At 42.3% G+C, this 24164-nt stretch overlaps 1 pseudogene; it reads left to right on the top strand.

Moving 5' to 3' along the window:
• The first annotated feature begins 16554 nt into the window (after positions 1 to 16554).
• On the top strand, positions 16555 to 23277 carry LOC129491576 (keratin, type II cytoskeletal 8-like; annotated as a pseudogene).
• Positions 23278 to 24164: the final 887 nt, after the last annotated feature.

Here is a 24164-nt window from a genome sequence, read left to right as displayed (position 1 = left end):
ATCAATTAAAAGAAATAAAAAGATCATGAAGAGCCTCCATGAGATTCTTGTTGCATTGGAAAGCTTTGGTAGCATCACTGAAGTGAAATTGTCGCTTCAGTGAAATAAACATAGTATTGCATTAAAGATTGTTTCCATAGAGAGATGTTGTCATATATGTTACACACAATATTTGTTTTAAATTTGGCTTCCATTTGAAATATAGTTGAATATAAATTCAATGCTCTTGGGTAGTGGAATTAGAAGAGGGCGTGGGGAAAAGGTATTTGATTCTTTCTGTTATATGTGTGATCGCTCTCAACAATACCTTCTCATTATAGGGATTTCTTAATTTTATTTTAACAAAATGTTAAGTAGGGGAACTCAAGGTGACCATGAAAACAGCTCCGCCTGCAGTGGAGTCTGGAAATCAGCTTATGTGTAACCAGTGAAAGAAAAGGGCTGAAAAAACTGACCAAATCTGACCTTATATTCCACAAAGACCTTGTTCAGGAAGAACAAACAGAATTATCAGACAAATCCTAATGTCCAGAATTCACTAAGTATTCAGAGAAGTTGCATAGAAGACAGTCCCATTGGCCCAAAAGCCAAAAATGATGGCATAAAATAGAAGAGAACAAAAAAGGGGGGCTTTAAAGAAGATGCCACAGCAAACCAAAGTTCCATCAGCGCTTCAGCCTCCCCAAGGGAATTTGATCACTTCTGATTCAACAGTCATAAGAACCGCAAAAATGGCCTTAGAAGTAATAATCTTGTATTTGCATATGTGTACTTATAACACCTAAATTTTGAGTGTTAATTGATAATTTATCCAAATCAACTTCTCTGAGATAAATTACAAGCACTTACCTTGTGTTGTTAACATTATTTGGCTCTTTACTTGTTTTACTCACTATTTTGGGGGATGTGCTTTTCATTTCTTTCTTTCTTTTTTGTTTGATTTTGTTTCGCACTTGATTCTGACAATATTCTGATCATCAGGTGAGTAATGGCAAAAATAATATAGGAAAGACAAGCTATGGGGGAGCTGGGGCCGTTGGGAATTCTTCAGGAAGGAGGCTTCAGTATTTGGATGTGGCTTTATTTCATTGCCAATGGAAAGAGCAAATGAAAATTTGGCATCTTGCCCCATTCACCAAAATGAAGCCATTCTTTTTTCTTTAAAAAAAAAATCCACCTGCTTTACAGTTTGGAGATTTCTCAAAGAACCTAAAATAGAACTGCCATTCAATCTAGCAAGCCAACTACTGGTTATATACTCAAAGGAAAATAATCCATTCTATCAAAAAGACATATGCCCTTATATGTTCATTGCAGCACTATTCACAATAACAAAGACACAGAATCAACCTAAATCCCCATCAGCAGTGGACTGGATAAAGAAAGTGTGGTATACATATATGCCATGAAATACTATGTAGCCATAAAAAAGAACAAAGTCATGCCCTTTGCAGCAATGGAGCTAGGTGCCATTATCCTGAGAAACCTAATGTGAAAACAGAACACCAAACACAGCATGTTCTCATGGCATGTACTCACTAAACATTGAGGACACATAGACATCAAGATGGGAACAACAGACACTGGGGTCACTGGATGGGGGTGAAGGGGCTGAAGAACTACTTGTTGGGTTCTATGCTCACCTCCTGGGTGACAGCATTGTTTGGACCCCAAACCTCAGCATCATGCAATTTACCCATGTAACAAACCTGGACGTGTACTTTTAATCTATAATAAAAGTTGAAATTAAAAATCTACCTGCTGTAATCAAATAGCTAGGTACCTTTATCTAAAAGATGAATACCAGTGCTTATATGGTTGCTTTTTGCTTATGATTTTAGTCCCCTAAATATCAGATATTGTAGAGTAAACATAGTTTCACACACTGGACTTTAAAAGACACATAACGTCCACAACTTTAATATAAATATGGCGTCATGTAGCCACGAGCAAACATCCACCTTAAGCTGCCAACGCTTCACACAGCTCAGTCCATCTCATTACCTCTCTCTGATCTGACACCTCCCTTGAACTGACTGACTTTCCTCCAACCCGCGGAAACAGCCCACCTAGCAATTGTCCATGCTGTATGTCTCAATCAGCTGAAATAGATATCACTACTGGTAGCAGAGATACACATTAAATAGACAGAAAGGAGGTTTTCTTTGCACGACTTGTAAATTGCCACCACTGTCACTGCTCCTTCTGCTCATTAAGTGGCTCTCCTTGGTTCGGTCCCTCCCACTATGCAGTCTCTCTGACAGTAAAAGTATCTTCTCCTCTCACAGCTACCATTTGAAGGAACCTATTGGTCACCCGGGGCTTTATCTGCTCACTGATTCATTCTGGATCTTGCCTCCAAGGGCACTCTATTCCCCGCACTAATCACTTACTATTACCAAGATTCTTCTCTCACCTCTTCCTTGAAGCTGAATACAAAGTCCTGATTCATCCGTGCACCTGCAGGTGTGAAGCTGCAGGTGCTTATCTGTACAGAGGTTACGAGAAGTCAGTGCAAATCAGGGCTGTCTCTCTAGCAACAAAAATTAATATGTAGCAGAGTTACAGGCCCCAGCAATGCTTCTTCCCAATTATATTTACTCATTTTTATAAGGTGTGATTTTAATTCCCCGTGTTTCATGATAAACTGTACCAACGCCGTTTGGTGTTCAAATGCAATTTGTGATTCCGTTACGTGAAAAGACACTATATTAAATAAAAATTAGTCTTAATATCAGGCCCCTCTGTTCTCTAAGCGGGAAACTCATTGCCAAGCAATTCTCATTTACAGTAATACATCTTTGCTTTGAAAACCATGATAGCAGAAAAGTGCATAAGGGAGAAGGAAACTGTGCTTCAAAATGTCAAACAACATCTGTTTCCCATTTCTGAGAATTACAGAGCTTTCTCTAGCCCTTCAACCCCTTAGCCCACATTGTATCTGTCCCTTCATAGTTTATGGGCTTTATCTTCAGAAGCCTTTCAGTAAGTGAAACCTGATATAGAAAGTGAATCTCTTCTTTAGGTTCTCTCTGAGGATTAGGGACGAGATTTATTAGAACAACACTGCTCGTGCTACGATGCTTTAAGGTCGTGTCAACATTTCAATTATAAACCCCTGCTTCCAGGGGTGTGCACGCAATCTGTTAGAAAAATAATTGTCTAGCTTCAGATTTGGAAAGTGGGGTAGTGATTTGAAGATCCACGTTCGGCTTATGAGACTTTTTAGAAGACACATAGGATTGCCCTTTCTAGGTGTAGAAAAATCTATCCCAGAGACTGTATTTTATACTTCAGACTGTGCCCCACGGCCCGAGCAAGAATGTCACGCTGAGATTATAAGTAAAATAGTCGGAGCTAAAAATCCAAATACGATCATGCTAGGAAAAGGCAAAATGGGTCAATGCTTTAACATTTCTTCTGGGAACAAGGCAGAAGTTATTTTGTCGTGTGTAGCAATAGGTTGGTCACATTCTTCTTTCGAATGTAACATTAGATCAACTGGTCATCTGGGGTTTCTTTTAAGTGATCTGCATCAAACCTTTCTGCCATCTAGACAAACAACGGCCGAGAGGTCTGACTGAAAAGCACTGGGGAATCAAGGACAGTTGACAACAAAGCTGGGGACGTATTTGAGATTATCCCATTTATCCTCCTCCTTCGTCCTGTCTCCCTTCTCCCTCTGCTCCGTGCCTTCTGGCTGCCCTCCTCATACTGTGGCCTCAGCCTGTCCCCCCCATTCACTGCCTTGGTGCTAAGACTCCATCTCTTCACCATCTCTGCCACCTGGCATCACCCTCCATCCTGAGCACCTGACTGGTCCAGAACCACTTATCACCTTGTAAAGAACCTCCTGGGTTCTTAGTGATTTCCTAGCAGCTGCTAATTTTCACATGCTTGTCTGTCCCAAGATGTTTATAATCTTTTCAAGGAGCAAAGCTGAGCTGATGGAATTCAGGGCATCCTACAGGCACAAGAAAAAGATGTTTTTAAGTACAGGTCCTGAAAGTATTCTTCAAAGAACATCACATACGAACAGTCATTAAAACATTTAAACAATTTCTCAGTTGTTCTATACCCACGTGGAGACTCGGTCATAAACTGCAAGTCCCATAAGAGCAGATTTTTTTAGTTTTGTTTTCCACGAAACACCTGGCACATAAAACATTGTAGATACTCAATAAATATCCAGTGAAAGAAGGGATAAATTAATTAATTAATGAACATATCAAATACCTCTTGATCAACTCAAAGCCTTCATTATAAATCACCTACAGATACATTTCCTCAATGCAAAAAAAAAAAAAAAATCTATTGTAGTGAAGAAATGACTGCTGATATGTTGGCATCTCGAGTGAGGTGATACAAAAGATAATCTCATAAAAAATAAGTGAGTAGCTAAGAGAAATAGCCCAGAGCAATGATCACCCTTTTTTCTGGCTTCTGAGTACCACTCGAACCTTCACTATGTAGAATTTGAAACTGAAAGAAAATCTAACTTTTCTGTCACACTGAGCATCTCCTGTTTCTCAAATATGAAAAATATCTCGAACTGGTGTTTTTAAAATATGCAGTGATTTGCCAATTCAGCCAAATAGATTGTAAGTGCTATGAAGGCAAGCTGATACAATTTTTTTAATATACCTACAAAGGTCCTGATGGTGGGCTCCCTCCAGAATGTGTTAAATAAAGGCATATTATGTTGGATTGTGTCTTAAGAATCAAGACTCTCTCTCTTCACCCCTCCTCTGTAGCCAGCATTGTATCTAAACTGCTAATGAGCCTCAGAATCTGCTTTGATTTTCATCTACTCTCCCTTCCTCTCCCAAGGTTCAGAACATGCAAGAAAAAGAGATAAAAGATGACATGGAAAGAGAAACATCCTGACAGTCAGACCTTAAGTACTTAGATGATATAATAGGAGCATTTGAAGAAACTTCATGTATGGCTTATCTATATTTTCTAAAATAAACCAGTATTACTTTCGTGAAGAAAATGGCATATTTATTCATTATAATGAAGTCTCATGCCGCTGTTGGTTGAGAAACATATCTTGGCCACAGAACCACTTCTGGTCTGTTCCTTTGCTCCCTGTCCCTTGGAACAACAGGATCAGAAGGTCCCAAAGGCATTTGCACCATGGCTGATATTCCAAGCTATTGCACCTATTTTTTTTTTTTTTTTTTTTTTTTAGTTGGAGCCTTGCTCTGTTGCCAGGTTGGAGTGCGCTAGCATAATCTCGGCTCACTGCAACCTCCGCCTCCTGGGTTCAAGTGATTCTTCTGCCTCAGTCTCCCAAGTAGCTGAGACTACAGATGCATGCTACCGTGCCCAGCCAATTTTTGTGTTTTTCAGTAGAGACGGGGTTTCACCATGTTGGCCAGGGTGATCTCGATCTCTTGACCTCGTGATCCGCCAGCCTCGGCTTCCCAAAGTGCTGGGATTACCGGTGTGAGCCACCGCACCCAGCCTCTTCTGTTATTTCTGTGTGGGCTTTCTGCAGAACTAAAAATACACTGAAGTTCCCCACTTCAACTCTCTAATTCTGTTTCAATTAGCAGACAGATTTCTGATTCCTTCCATGGAAACTAAGGGTGTTCATCTCTTGGAAGTTGCATTCTGCTAACAAATTGCAAAGAGGGACACCCTCTATGCAGTACAAAAAAATAAATGCATTGTGCTCCTAAGTGTTTGTGTCTTTAGTATTAATAGCAATTTGTTCATAAGAACAAGAAAAAAAAATCTCCACGCACTGGCACAACCAGAGTCTGATTTCATTCCAGCAACTAACAACGACAACGACAACAACAAAAGCAAAGCCCTTTTTTTTGGTTTAATTAAATTCTTTCAAGCCGTGTGGAGCAATACTGCTGGGTAGATCTTGTAAGAAGAGACAATTAAAACACAAACAAACTAGTTCTTTCATCTGGAATAGCAGCGACCGCACATGCTCAGGACAGCTAGCCCTAACAAACTCCCAAAGGATTCTTAGTATGCAAACCCAGTCGGCTTTAGAAACAGGTTCAGCAGTTTGTTATAGAGCTAGAAACCCCTTCACACTGGGAATCGGGCGGGATATCTCTGGAAAGTCAGACTTTTTCTGAGACATCGCCAAGGAGCTGGGCAAATGAAATGATGACTTTGGCAACGGGCTCTCAGCAGACTCATGGGTCTCAAAAAAGAAATTTCTCATCCTGCAGTCTTGAGCTGAAGTCAGGCAATCAGGAATCTCTAGGCCTTTTCAAAGGAGAATTAAAGTGAAAGGACAGAAAAATGTTTTCATACTCATAAATGTATTTTCCCCCAAATGCTAGTAGAAGTTGTTTTCGGAATCCACGTGTTATATGTTCTGATTGGAAGTGATATCTAAATCTCACCACACGATCTGTGATGTTTCCAGGGGACTGTCCGTAGAGTTGACAACCTTATTAAATGTAGTAAAGTGTGTTGACCTTGTGAATTCTCTGTGATAACTTTGAGATAACACAGCATTTGGAGTGAGATCCACCAAAATTAGAACCATGCCTTCTCATGTGACCTTGGCAAAGTCACGATACTTTCTGAGCATTGGTCTTCTCTTGAAGGTAAGGACAAGGATAGCTGGTCTTAAAGCAGATGTTTGTCATGCCAAACTCCTGTGGTCCAACTGACTTCAGTGCAGCTGTAATGGACAGTTCTTGACTTGTTTAAAATTGTCCTATCTTGAGCCTGACATGGTGGCTCACACCATGAGCCACCCAACACTTTATCCCAACACTTTAAGGAACAGAGTTGGGAGGATAGCTTGAGGCCAAGAGTTTGAGACCAGCCTGGACAACATAATGAGACATACATCCCCATCTCAAAAAAAAAAAAAATGGCCAGCATGATGGTTCACACCTGCAGTCCCACCTAGTTTGGAGGCTGAGGGGGGAAGATCCCTTGAGCTCAAGAGTTGAAGGCTGCAGTGAGCCATGATCACACCACTGCACTCCAGCCTGGGTAACAGTATAAGACCCTATCTTGAAAAGAAAAAAAAAAAAAAAAAAAAAAAGGTGTTCATCCTTGGACATAAGGCCTTGTATCTGTGACTTCTCTGCCTCCTGGCTTTCTCTGAAGGTTTTGGAGGCTACTCAATACACGCACAAGCACAGCCTATTCCCCTTATAAGGGAAATAATGACCCCTCCCTGGGCAACCCTGAACCAGCGCAGGACAGAAATCAGGGGACAAATGCCCTGCCTCCCAGTACTCCGGTAGGCCAATTTTGATGTGGTTTTTCAGTGGCCTTTTTTCCTGTACCTGTTCTATTCTACACTCCCTCACTTCCAATTCTTGGATCAATTCCCAAGAGAACGAATTACTGGCACCCAAGGGTCTTTCTTTGTCATCCACACCCAAGTGAGTTCTGTCATCCAGTCTGCAGTGGTGCAACCTGGCTCACTGCAACCTCAAACCCCTGAGCTCAAGCGATTCTCCCACCTTAGCCTCTTGTTTCAGATTCTACTTTAGAGGAGACAAACTGGTATTTGCATGGGTTAAATAAGATAACAAATGGAAAGACTTCTTTGCAGACTCTAAATGTATGGACAAATGTTAGTTAAAATATTAAAAGTGTTTCTAGCTATTATTTGGGATCTAAGGTTAAACTGAAAACGTTGATTGTTACTATTTTGTGAGTTATTTCTATTACAAACATGTTGTACTTGTCAGATTTATAATAAACATGTTTGGGGCACCAAAATATGTGGCACTACAGAAAAAAATGAGTGAACAACTTTGGTGGATGGAATTACCCACATCCTATCAGGCTTCTGTAACTACATTCTTGTTTTTTTTTTTGTTGTTTGTTTCGTTTTGTTTGTTTTTTGAGACAGAGTTTCACCCATGTCACCCAGGCTGGAGTGCAATGGTGTGATCTTGGCTCACTGCAACCTCCACCTCCCAGTTTCAAGCGATTCTCCTGCCTCGGCCTCCTGAGTAGCTGGGATTACAGGCACCCCCCACCATGCCTGGCTAATTTTTGTATTTTTAGTAGAGACATAGTTTCACCACGTTGGCCAGACTGGTCTTGAACTCCTGACCTCAGGCGAACCGCCCGCCTCAGCCTCCCAAAGTGCTGGGATTACAGGCATGGGCCACCGCATCTGGCCCTGTAACTTCATTCTTGTGTGGCAGATCCCCAGAAAGTCTGTCCTGGTCTCATTCTCCCATCTAATTCCTACTTATCCTTCAACTCTCAACTCCTTCATTCATCGATACATTCATTTGCCAGTGTTTCTTGAGCATTGCTATATGCCAAATTTAAGTATGCTTGAGCTGGAGTGCAATGGTGCAATCTCGGCTCACTGCAACCTTCACCTCCTAGGTTAAACTGATTCTCCTGTCTCAGCCTCCCGAGTAGCTGGGATTACAGGAACGTGCCACCACGCCTGGCTAATTTTTTGTATTTTTAGTAGAGACAGGTTTTCACCATGTTAGTTAGGCTGGTCTCGAACTCCTAACCTCAGATGATCTGCCCCCTTTGGCCGCCCAAAGTGCTGGGATTACAGGCATGAGCCACAGTGCCCAGCCAAGTCATTATTTTTCTGGCACCTTTATTGTGAACCCATCTAAACCATGCTTTTGGTGTACTATCCTCATGTTTTTTTGGCACATAACAGAAGCCACTAAAAAATTTTAAGGTGAGTAATTTTAGCTATTACCTACAGCCTCACTCCTAGGCTAAAATGAAAGTAAGTCTGAGGCCACAGTCTACCATATATGTAGTTATTTAATACATACTTTTTATTAGCAAGTATATTGGTTTACAGGGACTACCATCAGAAAGTAACCCAGACTGGGTGGCTTAAACAACAGAAATTTATTTTCTCACTGTTCTGGAGGCTGGAAGTCTTTTTTTAAGGTGTCAGCAGGCTTGAATTCACTCTGAGTTCTCTCTCTTTGGCTTGGGGATGGCCACCTTCTCTCTGTGTCCTCACAGGGTTGTCTCTGTGTCCTAATCTCTTCTTACAAGGACATCAGTCCCATTGTTTATTTGGATATGACCACACTTTGCCTTAATTACCTTTTAAATGCCTAATCTCTAAATACAGGTGCATTCTGAGTTCCTGGAGGTTCGGACTTCAATATATAAATCTGGGGGAGGGACACAATTTAGCCCAAAACAGCAAGTAGAAGAACAGTGTGGACACTCTATTGTGTAAGTTTGCTGAGGACTTAGCTCTCCATCCTTCTAGATACTCTGACCTCACTGCTTGAAAGATCTATTGAGGGCTGACATAGGAACATTTCAAAGGCAGCCTGCTGTCACTCTTGTTGGCACGAGACAACCAGAAATCCTTTTAAGGAATGGAGCCTTAGAGAATGACTTAGGAACTTTAGGAGAACATTCCTAACGATAAAGTCTAGGCTTTATTGGATTCTATAACTTATTTTCATAAGCGTGAAGGGCATCTAAAGTATTTTGGCCAATCCACATAACCTTAATTTCCCCAAGAGCCTGTTTCTAACATCCATCATGCTAATTACAAACCTACTCATTTCCCAATAAAATCCATCCCTGCTGTTTACTTGGCTCAGTAGCAGAGCTCAGGTCCTGACTAAGATTTTTTTTGAAGACAGGGTCTCACTCTGTTGCCCAGGCAGGAGTGCAGTAGTTCTATCATAGCTCACTGCAGCCTTAAACCCCTGGGTTCAAGCAGTCCTCCTGCCACAGTCTCCCAAGTAGCTGGGACTCTAGGCATGGGCCATGCCCAGCTGATTTTTTTTTATTTTTTGTAGAGATAAGGTCTCACTCTGTTGCCCCGGCTGACTAAGATACTGATGGCTGAAGTACACCATACCGGCTTCCCGTAGAGTTTAGCTTTTCTGATTCTATAACCAGATTTCTGATTCTATAACCAATTCTAGCTAACCAGCCCCAAAGTGTGAATGTTTAATTACAGTGACCAACAGCCGCCAGAGTTGAAGTTTAAATGAAACAGCGCATTCATAAGACCAAGTAGGCACATCTTTGCATAAGTGCGTCACAGAACACCACTCTTCAGGCATTCTTTCCATCCTAAATTCTACCAACCTGCTGCGCAGCTTGTCGTTTTTGACCATGCTGTCCCTCAACCTGACAGACTCAGCTTTTCGCCGGTACTTACTCCTACACACCTTCCCAAGCCCAGCTAAAATATCTCTGAGTCAGAGATTCCATTCCTGAATCCACAACTAAATGAATTTGCCTATTGTCCTCATTCATAGTACCCTGCACTTTTTCTCAGCGTGCATAAGACAACTTCCATCGATTATTTGTTTGTTAAATGTCAGTCAACCATGAGGGTTCATGAGAGCAGAAGCTATGTCAGTTTTTCTCACCATTGTAATCCCAAGGCCTGACACTTATTAATTCTCGTAGTTGTCCACTAAGTCAATAGATGCTATTTGAGCACCTACTATGTGCCAGAAGTGAAAAGACATGTCCCTGTCTTCATGGAACTTGCTGTCTGCTAGAGAAGAGGATATCTAGACATGTATAAAGACTGCCTCTGACCTCAGCCCATGGAGTGGTCAGTCCTCCGACCCTCTTATCTAAATCATATCACACTGTCTGGTGTTTATTTACTTGCCTGTCTCCTCCACTGAACAGTAAGTTTGAAAGGGGATAAATTTTTGGGTTTGTTTATTTGTCCCCGCTATTCGGCTTGAATGCTGGACACATGGTAGGTACTCAGTAGGTGTTTGTTAGCTAAAATCCAAAGTCACATATCACAGTGCTGGGATATCTGGTCATTGCAATAAATCTATCAAGAAAACACTGAATTGCTGGGCACAGTGGCTCACGCCTGTAATCCCAGCACTTTGGATCACTTGAGGTCAGGATTTTGAGACCAGCCTGGCCAACATGGTGAAACCCTGTCTCTACAAAAAAATACAATTAGCCAGGCATGGTGGTAGGCACCTGTAATCCCAGCTACTCAGGAGGCTGAGGTAGGAGAATCACTGGAACCAAGGAGGCAGAGGTTGCAGTGAGCTGAGATCATGCCACTGCACTCCAGCCTAGGTGACAGAGTGAGTCTCAAATAAATAGATAAATAAAAGCACTGAATTTAGGAATGATATGTCTCACCATCTATTTTTCTTTTTATTGGCTTTTTTTTACATTTCCACTGGAAGTGTCCATTCACAAACGCAGACATGAGGAATAAATTAATTTAAGTGAACTGAGACACTAACATTTGCAAAAGGCTTCCAAAGATATCTGTATCCATTGGCAAATGCATCCTGACAGACTCGGAATGAAAAATTTGGACTGGGACGTACCTAACTTCAACTGGAAAGAACGTCTCCTCTTAACAAATATATGGATTTCAACTAACGCTTGTGGACTTTCTGGAAAAATTGGCACCAGGCCTTGGAGACACAACCTGTTTATAGCTTCAATCCACTATAAAGACATGAAGACATATTTTTAAATTATTAGGGAAACATTTATGTCTTTATGGAGATACTCATATTTCCTTCCTTCCTTCCTTCTTCCTTTCCTTCCCTCCTTCCCTCCCTCCTCTTTCTCTCTCTTTCTTTCTTTCTTTTTCTTTCTTTAAACATTTATGCCCTTATGGAGATAATATGGAGAAATATTATGGAGATAATATTTCCTTCCTTCCTTCCTTCTTTCTTTCCTTCCTTCCTCTCTTTCTTTCTTCTTTCTTTCTTTCTTTCTTTCTTTCTTTCTTTCTTTCTTTCTTTCTCTTTCTTTCTTCTTTCCTCTTTCTTGCTTGCTTGCTTCCTTGCTTTCAGAGACGGGGCCTCGCTATGTTGCACAATGGCTATTCATAGGTACAGTAACAGTGCGTTACAGCCTTGAACTCCTGGGCTTAAGTGGTCCTCTTGCCTCAGCCTCCTAAGTATCTGGGATGACAGGCACTCATATTTTGTGAATCTCTAGCCTGAAAACATAATCTAAGAGTGGACTTTTGTCTCTTTGACATAGTTTTATTATAAGGCTTTGCACTTTAATTAATTTGATTGCAATTTTTTTAAATGGGAAATTCCTAGACATTAAGACTCTTTAAGAGAGAAATGAGATTGAACATTTAAGTAAATTCTGACTTGGAAAATGATGACTTAAATAGTCACTATGACTTTAAACCCCTAAGTGAATCCCTCACTATAATTTTTTGTACCACCATAAATTTTGCAAATACTTTTGTTTTAATTTCAGGACGGCTTAGCAAATAGATCTGGAGTGGTTTTAGGGACAGGCAGTTTTCCCAGCTGCCAAAACTTACCTCCCAGATCATTTGTCAATGCCTGAAATTATACCATTAAAAATTCATCCCTTCGGTCTAAGGCTCAGTTCCCTGCTAAAATGCAAATGTCCCTGGGAAAGATCACACTTAAAACAGTGAAGGTCATTTATCCCTAACTCTTGTCTCAGTGTTTAAATAGGTAAAAGAAAAGATGTGATACTTAAACTACATGAAAGAAAAGGCTCTAGTAAAAATAAATAAATAAATAAATACATACATACATACATACAAAATCTGGATGTGCCAAATCGGCAGGACACTTTTTCCTAAACTTTGCCCTGAAGCAGATTTGGAACATATGATGGAGCTGGGCAATGCAATCTTACTAGGCCTACATGTGGAGAACAGGAAAAAAGAAAAAAAAAAAAAGACAAGAAAATCTTTCTTGAAACACTTCTTGACGTTTCTCTCATTACTGACCCAATCGTAATAAACAGCTGATAATCTCAAAGTAAACTGTTTCTGATGTCTGTTGCTTAATAGTAAGCTGCTATAGTTAGCATTACTAGATAAATCAATTTGTTCCTGGCCAACACTGGAATTACAGAACCCAAAAAGGCTATAGGAAATTCTCCTAGGTAATTGATACATTTAGCTGAGTCAGTGCTGAATTAAATACTTGATGATGGAATATAAAACCTAGGAGCCAACCAACCGCATATGACCAAAAGAGAATCACCTGTGATTGCCTCAGAAAATCAAGGTACTGAATATCTTATTCAAATTGCATCTTGATGCTTGAAGAAGAAAGCTGAGTATAAAGTCACTAAGGGCTGGGTGCAATGGCTCATGCTTGTAATCCTAGAACTTTGGGAGGCCAAGATGGGAGAATCACTTGAGCTTAAAAAATTAGAGTCAAGCTTGGGCAAAACCATGAGATATCATCTCCAAAACATTAAAAAATCAAAAAAATTAGCCTGGCATGGTGGCATGCCAGCTACTCAGGAGGCCAATGCAGGAGGATTGTGTGAGCCCAGGAGTTAAAGACCAGCCTTAGCAAAAGAGTGAGACTCCATCTCTATTTATTTAAAAAAAATTAATAAGGCCACTAAGATGATTAGAAAGGAAGTTACCTGGAACCTCATTAGAGGACTTTCCCTCAATTCCATTTCCTCCCCTGGCTACAAAGGGACAATGTCATATTCCTACTCTTTCTATGCCTGCATCTTTTCCTTCCCTTGCAGATAGAGATGGCCACCATGGATGCTGTGTGCTCTGCTGAACCTGCTCAGCACCCAGTCTTCTCCAACTGAGGCCAAGTCTCCAGACTAAGGCTTCCCAGGGCACAACCATGTGTCTATGCCACAGGGTAATGGTTAAACGGACTATAGGCCACACAAGGTATCAGCAGCACGGAACACGAGCACTAGATAGCTGCTCTGCACCCTCAGTCTCTGTTGAACAAGAAATGCTTACTGTGATGATGCCTCACAGTCAGGTAATACAGTTTTAAATTTTCTGCTCTCAAGACAAATTGATTTTTGGTGTAAAAGCTCTTGAGGAGGCCATATTCATGAAAATCTATCATTTAAGGAACAAAGCTGAGAAACCATATCTCTGTATCATAAAAGCCTTGATTAAGATAAAGCTATTACTTACCAAAACCGTCAGGTCTAAGAACATTCATAAATTGATTTTTTTACACTTTGTTAAGTAAATTCAGGCAACAGCTACTTAGAAATGGCCTCATAGCGTTTTTAAGGTGGTAAGATCATTCCGTTCCAAAAGAAAAATAAAACAGTAGCCCTCCTCCAGGTCCCAGGGGCCTTTCCTTCTGCCTTTTAATCCAGAGTAGTTCTACTTTCTATTGCCCAAGGTGCCCTCTTCTCACCTTCCTCCCATGGCCCCACCTCCCTGCGGATGTTTTCGTATTACCTCTGCTCTCTCCAATCAAAAGGAGAAACTTTAACAACCCAGGACTATTTTAGACCAAGACTAAGGTATGTGTGCCTTAATATGCCACTCCCTCTAGAATGTTTGGAGTTGAAAACATTCTGGACCCCACTGGCCATCTCCTGGTGGAAACTGGGGGGATTCATGGATATACAGGAATCCCATCACATGGCAGGAATTGCTAGAGGAGTGATATGGTTTGGCTGTGTCCCCAACCAAATCTCATCTTGAATTGTAGTTTTCATAATCCCCACATTTCTTGGGAGGGACTAGGTGGAGATAATTGAATCGTGAGGGCAGTTTCCCCCATTCTGTTCTCGTGATAGTAAGTTATCATGAGATCTGATGGTTTTATAAGGGGCTTCCCTCTTCACTGAGCTCTCATCCTTCTCCTTCCTGCCACCATGTGAAGAAGTACATGTTTGCTTCCCCTTCTGCCATGATTGTAAGTTTCCTGAGGCCTCCCCAGCCATGCTGAACTGTGAGTCAATTAAACCTCTTTCCTTTATAAATTACCCAATCTCAGGTATGTCTTTATTAGCAGCATGAGGACAGACTAATACAAGGTGTTTTCACAGAGATCATTTCGTCTGATACTCAGAATGACTCTTTTCAGTCAACCTGAACATCTCTTTTCGGAAGTTAAATAAATTTGCTAAAAACACATATCCAGTAAATACCAGTTTCAGGACTCCAACCTGAGTCTACCTGACTCTCACTCTACTGCTTACAGACTTTTTGCTATGCCAAGCTTAACTCCAGTGAATCTCTAATGGGAGAATGTTAGCCATGGTCCACAAAGGTGAGTGATATTGTTGATCGATTGAGTCTCCTGAGTGGCAGTAAGTCACCACCCCTGCATCTCTGCTTGAGGCTATCTTTCCCTGCTTGTGTGTTTTCTTTACCACTGTTGAGCTTCAATGCTTTTCCCATTCCAACCTGTGTTGTGAGCCCGATGTTTTTTAAATCCATCATTATTCAGTCATTCTTTAGAGTGGAAATCCTCTCAAGACCTCAAGGCACCGTATAGAAAAATATTGCATAATGAACAATAAACATTTTGATTGCCAGGAGGGCACACATAAGAAAGCTGCATTCTTTCTTTCTTCTAGTCCTAGGGGAAGAAGGGGAGTTTTAAGAAGCTGAAATGGGTTCTTTTCCCATAGTTCCCACCAGTCTCCCTCTCACTCCTACTGAATATGAAGCCTCCACTGGACGGATTTTCTTACTTGGTTCCCCTCGCTGCCAACCTAGTAAAATGTAGATCTATTGCTTTACCAACATCTAGAGGATATTCCCCTGTCCCCAACCGTAAGTCTTCACTGCTTCTCCAAATTAATTTAAAACATCAAGGAAAGAACACATGAGGCCTCCAGGAGGCAATTAATGTGCCTCGTTAGAGCAAGCTGTCTGCTGCCACCTACCTGACTGCTTGAGTTGCCTTGTTGACTGTCTCTAGCCTGATCAGAGGCAAAACAAGAAGGGACATTAAACCCAACATGGACCACAGTGCATAGAGACATAAGCATGAAGATGAGTGGAGTGAACAGTAGAGACTGTTCCAATGTGTCTTCAGGAACCAGGCATTATGGTTCAATTGTATCTCCCTCCCCACCCCAAAAATATGGGTACACTAGAGTCCTAATCCCCAGAACCTTCATATGTGACCTTATCTAGAGATAGGGTGTCTCTACAGAAGTAATCAAGTGAAAACGTGGTCAAATAAGGTGTCCACAATATGGACAATATGACCATCCCTATGATGCGTGTCCTTATACAAAGGGAAAATTTGGACACAGAGACAGACATGCATAGAGAGAAGATGATATGAACAGTCACAGGGAGAAAGAAGATAGCCATTTACAACCCAAGGAAAGAAGCCTGGAACAGACCCATCCCTCGCACCCCTCAGAAGGAACCAACCCTGCCAACACCTTGATCTTAGACTTCAGTCTCCAGAACCAAGAGACAATTACTTTCTCTTGCCTAAGCACCCCTAGCCTGTGGTACACTGTTACAGCAGCTCCAGCAAACTAACATACCGAGACACTAAGTTAACATAACTGGACAGTCGGTGAGTGCTCTCAAACCCTGAAATTATATTATATTTCCAATGCAAAAAAAAAATGGAGGGTAAATCCTCCAGCCCATTAAATAGTGTTCCTATCCTAGGAGAGTGGGATAAAGAGTGTAATTTATCCCAAGATCACAAGTTAGATGTTAGCTCCCCTACTGGGGGGCAGGGGTATAACTATGGAAAAGAGTTTGGAAACCAAAATCCACTTAAAAGCTTGTACATTGTAAGAAGCATATATTCCTACATCAATGCTATAGTTTGATTCCACCAGAGAGTGGGTGGGGAAAAGACAGGAGGAGAGCAGGGGATGTACTCAGACTGCTCATGGGTTGAAGACTTCCTAGAGGGCCCAGAAGACAGCAGCAGGTTGGTTTATAACCGGCCTGGGAATGGGAATCCTTCCAATGGCAATTTAGTGTTTTTTTCTTCCTCTAAATTGCGTGTCACTTCAGTTAGTATCAAAGGTGGGCTGGTAGGAGGTGAGGCAGATAACCCAAGTAATGAATTCAAGTACCTTGGAGAAAATCTTTTACTGTTATTTTACCAGCAAATTATTCTTCACGTTGGAATCTCCTTTGGGAGCCAGAGTCTGTGGGGGAGAGAGGTAAAAATGTACCTCTGCTCTCTATGTGAGTCCCCAGGCCACTTTGTGGAAAGGTGCTCTGGGATTACAGTGTGGACTGAGAGTCACAATCCTCAGTGTATTTGTTGGACAGTGATCTTCATTAGTTTTAGCACCTACACTGGAAGTTGCTTAATCTAACAAGGATGTTATTATTGAGTTGTGCCTTAAGACCATTGGCTGCAAAGTATGTTATATGGAAAGTAATTGCTGGCCGGACACAGTGGCTCACATCTGTAATCCCAGCACTTTGGGAGGCCAAGGTGGGAGGTTCACTTGAGGCCTGGAGTTCAAGACCAGCCTGGGCAACAAAGTAAGACCCCCTTCTCTACAAAAAAAATCAAAAAATTAGCCTGGAGTGGTGGTGCACACCTGCAGTCCCAGCTACATGGCTGAAATGTGAGGATCTCCTGAGTCCAGGAGATTGAGGTTGCAGTGAGCCATGATCATACCACTGCACTCCAGCCTGGGATGCAGAGTGAGACCCTGTCTCAAAAAATAAAATAAAATAAAAAACAAAAAAATAAACAAAAAGTAAAACACAAAGTGATTGCTAAGCAAATAGCAAACAAAGGAACTCTGATGAATCCTTCCAGTTATTCCTCTTACATATTCACTTTATGTAAAGGGGTGTATTCACTTTACACAATGTGATACTTACCCCTCTCTCTGTTCTTACCTATTAGGCCCTGTATTTGTTTCCTGGGGCTGCTATAACAAATTACCACAAACTTGGTGGCTTAAAGTAACAGAAATGTATTATCTCATGGCTCTGGAAAACAGAAGTACCACATCAAGCTGCTGGCAGAACCCCACTCCTTCCAGGGGCTCTAGGGGAGAATCAATTCCTTGTCTTTTCCAACTTTGGGTGTCTGCGGGTGTCCTTGGCTCGTGGCCACATCACTCCAATCCCTGCCTCCATATGCACCTTGCCTTCTTCTCTGTATGGGTCTCTATCTAATCTCCCTCCACCTGTCTCATAAGGAAACACACAACTACATTTAGAGTCCCCCTGGATAATCCAATGCAAGCTCTTCTAAAGACTCTTATCTGCTCAAGACCCACATCTTCTCAAGACCCTTATCTTCTATCTCAAGACCCACATCTTCTGCTATATAAGGTGATATTCACTCTTTTGCCATATTCACAGGTTCTGAGAGTTAGGAATTGAATGTAACTTTGGGAGGCCTTTTCTTTTTTCTGCCTAATACAGGTCCAAACCTCTTAGGTTAACTTTTGGAAGCTTACCTTTTAAAGGTCATCAATGTAATGTTTATTTCAACTCTAGTCCCAGACCTCATGCAAAACTGCATTTAAGACTTGAGAGTTTGAGACTTAACTGTTGACTTGAGTCACAGCCCTCCTTTTTTTCCTGTTTGTTTATAATATTTAGCCAGCTTTTTTTTTTTTCAAAAAGTAAAAATATTGGTTCTCAACCATCTTGAGATCTGATAAGGGTAGTAAGAGAAACCAAGTCTTCAATCCTCATTTGTACTCTTTCTTTTAGATTAGCCAGGGTTCTGGTCAAGGACATAAAAGCACATTTATAAGATGCCTTAGCCTTAGAGAAATTTGTACAAAGCTGTGTATTTTTCTCCTCAGTTGCCAGGACTGTAACTGAGCTCTACATATAAGTGTGCAGTTTCCATGTTTTCACATACCAAGGGGCTTTAATGTTCACCTATTATTTTTCTCTGAAAACTTATTATTGTACACGTTTTTCTCTCTTTTGCTGTTTTTTTGTTGGCCTTAGTCACCCCAATCCTTTTCTTTCTAAAACCACACAGTACCAGAGAACAAACTGAAGAGAAATAAGAACTTCTAAAAGTACTCCGGAAAAAAAAAAAATTAAAATTGATCTTACAGTTTTGCAAAAGGTGATATTTGGAGGAATGATAGTTACTTGATCTAATATTTGAATAAATACTATCTGGCATTGAGCATAATTTCAGATTTGTTACCAAGAAATGAATACATATGTATATTTTTTCTGGTAATTCAGAGAATGTTTTAAATATGATATAGATATGTAAATGTATTTAGAAGTGTCATTCAAGACCAAGAATCATTTGCTACACTTGGAGTGGCAAGGCTTTAGAAAGTCAGTGATGCTCAACCCTAGCTGTATATTAAAATCTTCTCAGAGCTTTTTAAAAAAATTCCAGTGCCTGGACTCCACCCCAAAACAATCAAATCAGAACTTCTGGGAGTAGAGGTGTTATTGTTGCTGTTGTAATTCCAAATCCTGCAGATGATTCTAATCGTGGAGCGTATGTTGGGAATACAGATTCAGTATTCCTTGTACTGATGAGGAAATCAAGACCTACGGAATGAGGTGATCTGCCTACTTTCTGCCTATGGATGTGACCAAGAATACCAAAAGAAAAGGCTGCAAATAAGCAGCAAGAAATAGTAAATAATTTAAGATAAAATTATTGTAGAGAGGAGCAAGGGAGACTGCCAGCAGCAGCAGAAATGGCTCTCTGGCTGCCAAGGGTGAGGATTGTGAAAATGTAAATCCTGCTTAAATCCTTTATCGCCCGACTGTGTGCATACCAGCAAGCCGGCTTTAGAAAAATATATCTATGAAACTGCTTCCTAAAAGTTTGAGGTTTGCGGGAAGCAGGGCAAGAGAGCAAACTCTGAAATTCCAGAACTGGCTAGTTAAGGAAATAAAAGCTGAGGAATCGCCATAGAAAGTAATTTCACCATGTTAACTATCTTTGTGCTTATTTGTATTGTTTGTAAGTTTTACTGTAATTTGTATATATTCTTATGAGAGTTGGTGAGTTGAAATATTTATCATCTGATGACAATTATTACAAATTTCCTGTCACCATTTTCCATAGTCTTATTGTCATCATTCCTGCAAACAAAAGAAAAAAACTAAAAATTATTTTAAATTGATTAATGGCAATTTTGTTACATGAACTTTTTCCCTTGGATGGAACAAATCACTTGATTATTACACGATTCATATCAAAATAAGCTGTAAATTCTAGTTTATTTTTCTTTTCCCAGGTTTCTCCCCTGGCCCGCTGTTCTCAGGAACTTTCATCCAAGGTTTTGATGTGCTAATTTGCTCATCAGTACCCACTAGCCTTCCTTGGTTTAATTAATAAATATTTCCTGTTGACAAAGGAAGGGGAAACAGAAGTCTAATTCATGAATTTGATCATTGTGTTTCTCCCCACTGTGACCCTCACTTGAAATTGGTCTTGAGTCTTATCAGCCGCTCCATTTTAGGCCTTGTCATTTGCATATCAAATATATCATTGTAAGCAGGCTGCTCACAGCCCTGGCCTGCAGACAGTTACAGAACCAGCTGCCCACTGGAGGGACAGGGAAACACTGTAAACCCACTGTGATTACAGGAGAAGAATGAGAACAGAGGATTGCCCTACGCTCCTCCTCAGAGTCTCTCCTCCAGAAATCCAAGTCTTCTGGTACCCCGTTGTCATACACTTGGCGTATGTATTTATTTGCCTACGGAATTTTTAATCTGAGTATTTACTCTTCTGAAATTAGAATGATAACACAAGATGCTCTAAACCTTCAACTTGACTTTCTCGTCTTCAAAACTTCACCCAGCCACTAAGGACGCTTTAGCAGATCCTAATAGGGACATAACTCAAAAGCATTATCATTACAGAGAATTAGGATACATCGGAATGAGCTGACTTCACTATATTAGCTGACTTCAATATAGCTTCCCTTGAAACCATTTTGTTTTCTCTCAGTTAAGGACAGGCTGATGGTGGCTGCTGACTCAAATTACGTCCCCCCGCCTCCTTTTTTTAAAACTTAGGAAGCTGGTTTACAAAATTACTAGCAGCACTGTAATTCTATTCCCATTCTTCATGTTTGACCTGCCCACATTTTTCAATCCACCCCCTTCCTAGTATTCACCTGTTATTGTTTACATATATAATATGTAAGATTGTAAGATTCCTCAGATGTAATATGCAAACCTCTGGCTGGGTGAAAGATGTTTCAAAGATTTTAGAATTGTGTTCCTAAGCTGTTTTATTCATATGACCCACATATCTGAAGAGCGCTTTAGAGATGTGATCTCAGGCACTTGAAAACACAATAACCAACCAAGAGCCAGCCCAAAGGCTGATATCTAGCTTTTTTCTTTTTTCTTCCTTTTTTTTTTTTTTTGAGACGGAGTCTCACTCTGTTGCCCAGGCTGGAGTGCAGTGGCGTGATCTCGGCTCACTGCAACCTCCACCTCCCAGATTCAAGTGATTCTCTAGCCTCAGCCCCCCAAATAGCTAGAACTACAGGTACCCGCCACCACACCCGGCTAATTTTTGTATTTTTAGTAGAGACAGGGTTTCGCCATATTGGCCAGGTTGGTCCCAAACTCCTGACCTTATGATCCACCTGTCTCGGCCTCCCAAAGTACTGGGATCACAGGCATGAGCCACCGCGGCCGGCCTAATGTCTAGCTTTTAAGAGGTCCATGCACAACCCCAGAAGCAGGAGTAACAGGAAAATAATGCCATGGACTATATTGATTATTTGCTTAGAATTGGCAATATTAGAGTGGAAGGATACATGTCGGTTCTATTCACTGTGTTGAATGAATTAGGCAGGAGTATTAAAAAAAAAATACTGTGGTTCTTTATCTCAGGCACTATTATCTAGTGCACTATTATGTGGCATAGTGGCAAGAGCACTCCATTTGGAGGCTGAAGATCTGAGTTTTATTTCAATTTTGCCACCAATTAAACATCTGCCATTTGAGCAAGTTCCATTCTAGGTGTGGACATCCATTTCTCCATCTGCAATATGAGACACTCAGATTACATGAACATGCATTAAACTGTGAACCTCAGACATGTTACCAAGTGCTCCTCAAAAAAGATTTACGGACTAGGAAGCAGCTTCTCCATTCCTTCTGGAATCTCTGCCTGGTTCAGCCCACCTGCTTCCACTCCTGCCTCCACCATATCCATCAGGGTGACCCAGAAGTCCTACAAGGAGTCCACCTCTGGCCCCAGACCTTCAGCAGCTGCTCCTACACAAGTGGGCCCAGTGCCCGCATCAGATCCTTGAGCTTCTCCTGAGTGGGCATCAGCAGTTTCCAGGGTGGCCTGGGTGGAGGCTATGGTGTGGCCAGTGGCATGGGAGGCATCACCACCGTCACAGTCAAACAGAGCCTGCTGAGCCCCCTTAATCTGGAGGTGGTCCCCAACATCCAGGCCATGCACACCCAGGAGAAGGAACAGATCAAGACCCTCAACAAGTTTGCGTCCTTCATCAACAAGGTACGGTTCCTGGAGCAGCAGAACAAGATGCTGGAGACCAAGTGGAGCCTCCAGCAGGAGCAGAAGACGGCTCACAGCAACATGCACAACATGTTCTAGAGCTACATCAACAACCTTAGGCGGCAGCTGGAGACTCTGGGCCAGGAGAAGCTGAAGCTGGAGGCGGAGCTTGGCAACATGCAGGGGCTGGTGGGGGACTTCAAGAACAAGTATGAGGATGAGATCAATAAGTGTACAGAGATGGAGAATGAATTTGTCCTCATCAAGAAGGATGTGGATGATGCTTAAACGAACAAGGTAGAGCTGGAGTCTCGCCTGGAAGGGCTGACTGAGGAGATCAACTTCCTCAGGCAGCTGTATGAAGAGGAGATCCGGGATCTGCAGTCCCAGATTTCGGACACGTCTGTAGTGCCGTCCATGGACAACAGCCACTCCTTGGACATGGAAAGCATCACCGCTGAGGTCAAGGCGCAGTACCAGGAGATCGCCAACCACAGCCGGGCTGAGGCTGACAGCATGGACCAGATCAAGTATGAGGAGCTGCAGAGGCTGGCTGGCAAGAACGGGGATCACCTGCGGAGTACAAAGACTGAGATCTCCGAGATGAACCGGAACGTCAGCCGGCCCCAGGCTGAGATTGAGGGCCTCAAAGGCCAGAAGGCTTCCCTGGAGGCCGCCATTGCAAATGCGGAGCAGCGTGGGGAGCTGGCCTTTAAGGAGGCCAACACCAAGGTGTCCGAGCTGGAGGCTGCCCTGCAGCGGGTCAAGCAGGACACGGCGCCGCAACTGCATGAGTACCAGGAGCTGATGAACGAACGTCAAGCTGGCCCTGGACATCGAGATCGCCTCCTACAGGAAGCTGCTGGAGGGCGAGGAGAGCCGGCTGGAGTCTGGGATGCAGAACGTGAGTATCCATAGGAAGACCACTAGCGGCTATGCAGGTGGTCTGAGCTCAGCCTGTGGGGGCCTCACAAGCCCCGGCCTCAGCTATGCCGTGGGCTACAGCTTTGGCTCTGGCGCGGGCTCCACCTCCTTCAGCCGCACCAGCTCCCTGAGGGCCGTTGTTGTAAGGAAGATGGAGACACGTGATGGGAAGCTGGTGTCCGGGTCCTCTGACGTCCTGCCCAAGTGAACAGCTTCTGCAGCCCCTCCCAGCCTGCCCCTCCTGCGGCTGCCCCAGAGCCTGGAAGGGAGGCCGCTGTGCAGGGGAGCGCAGGGAACGGGAGACCCACCTGAGGCTCAGCCTACCTGCGGGGGAGTTTACTGCCTGGTGACCCCCCTTGCCTGTGCCTCCAGCTACAAAACAATTCAATTGCTTTTCCACCCCGCCCACCCCCACCCCCGCCCCAAAATAAAACCTCAGCTAGCGCGGGGTGGGGTGGGGGGAATAAGAAAGAAAGAAAAAGAAGGAAAGAAGGAAGGAAGGAAGGAAGGAAAGAAAGAGAGAGAGGGAGGGAGGGAGGGAAGGAAGGAAGGAAGGAAGGAAGGAAGGAAGGAAGGAAGGAAGGAGAAAGAAAAGAAAGAAAGAAAGAAAGAAAGAAAGAAAGAAAGAAAGAAAGAGAGAGAGAGAGAGGGAGGGAAGGAAGGAAGGAAGGAAGGGAGGGAGGAAGGAAAAAAAGAAAAGAAAAAAGAAAAAATTATGCGGCCAGAGAGTTTTTGAGGATCACAGTGTTACACACATATGTACACTTTCTCAGAGATTCACAATAAACTTTAGCATACCGAATGCCTCCATGAGACATTCTAATAAAGCTTTACAACAAATACCAATTTAACTGTTTAGTGTTTCCCAAATATATTTTACCAAGAATCCTATGTGTGTCCTAAACAGCATGGGCAGCACTGGACAAGATTTCCTAAGGGCCTTCCAGCTCTAATTGGTCCCACCCCTGGTCAGGTTTGTCAGGGTTGTTTATCAGGGACCTAGAAGTTAGTAGTTCAAAGGGGACCTCAGGTGGGGTGCCATGGCTCATGCCTATAATCCCAGTGCTTCGGGAGGCCAAGACAGAAGGATTGCTT

Source organism: Symphalangus syndactylus, chromosome 10 (genome assembly GCF_028878055.3).
Source record: "Symphalangus syndactylus isolate Jambi chromosome 10, NHGRI_mSymSyn1-v2.1_pri, whole genome shotgun sequence".
NCBI lineage: Eukaryota > Metazoa > Chordata > Mammalia > Primates > Hylobatidae > Symphalangus > Symphalangus syndactylus.
The sequence above is the reverse complement of the archived record's forward strand: the minus strand, read 5'-3'. Positions and strand labels throughout refer to the sequence as shown.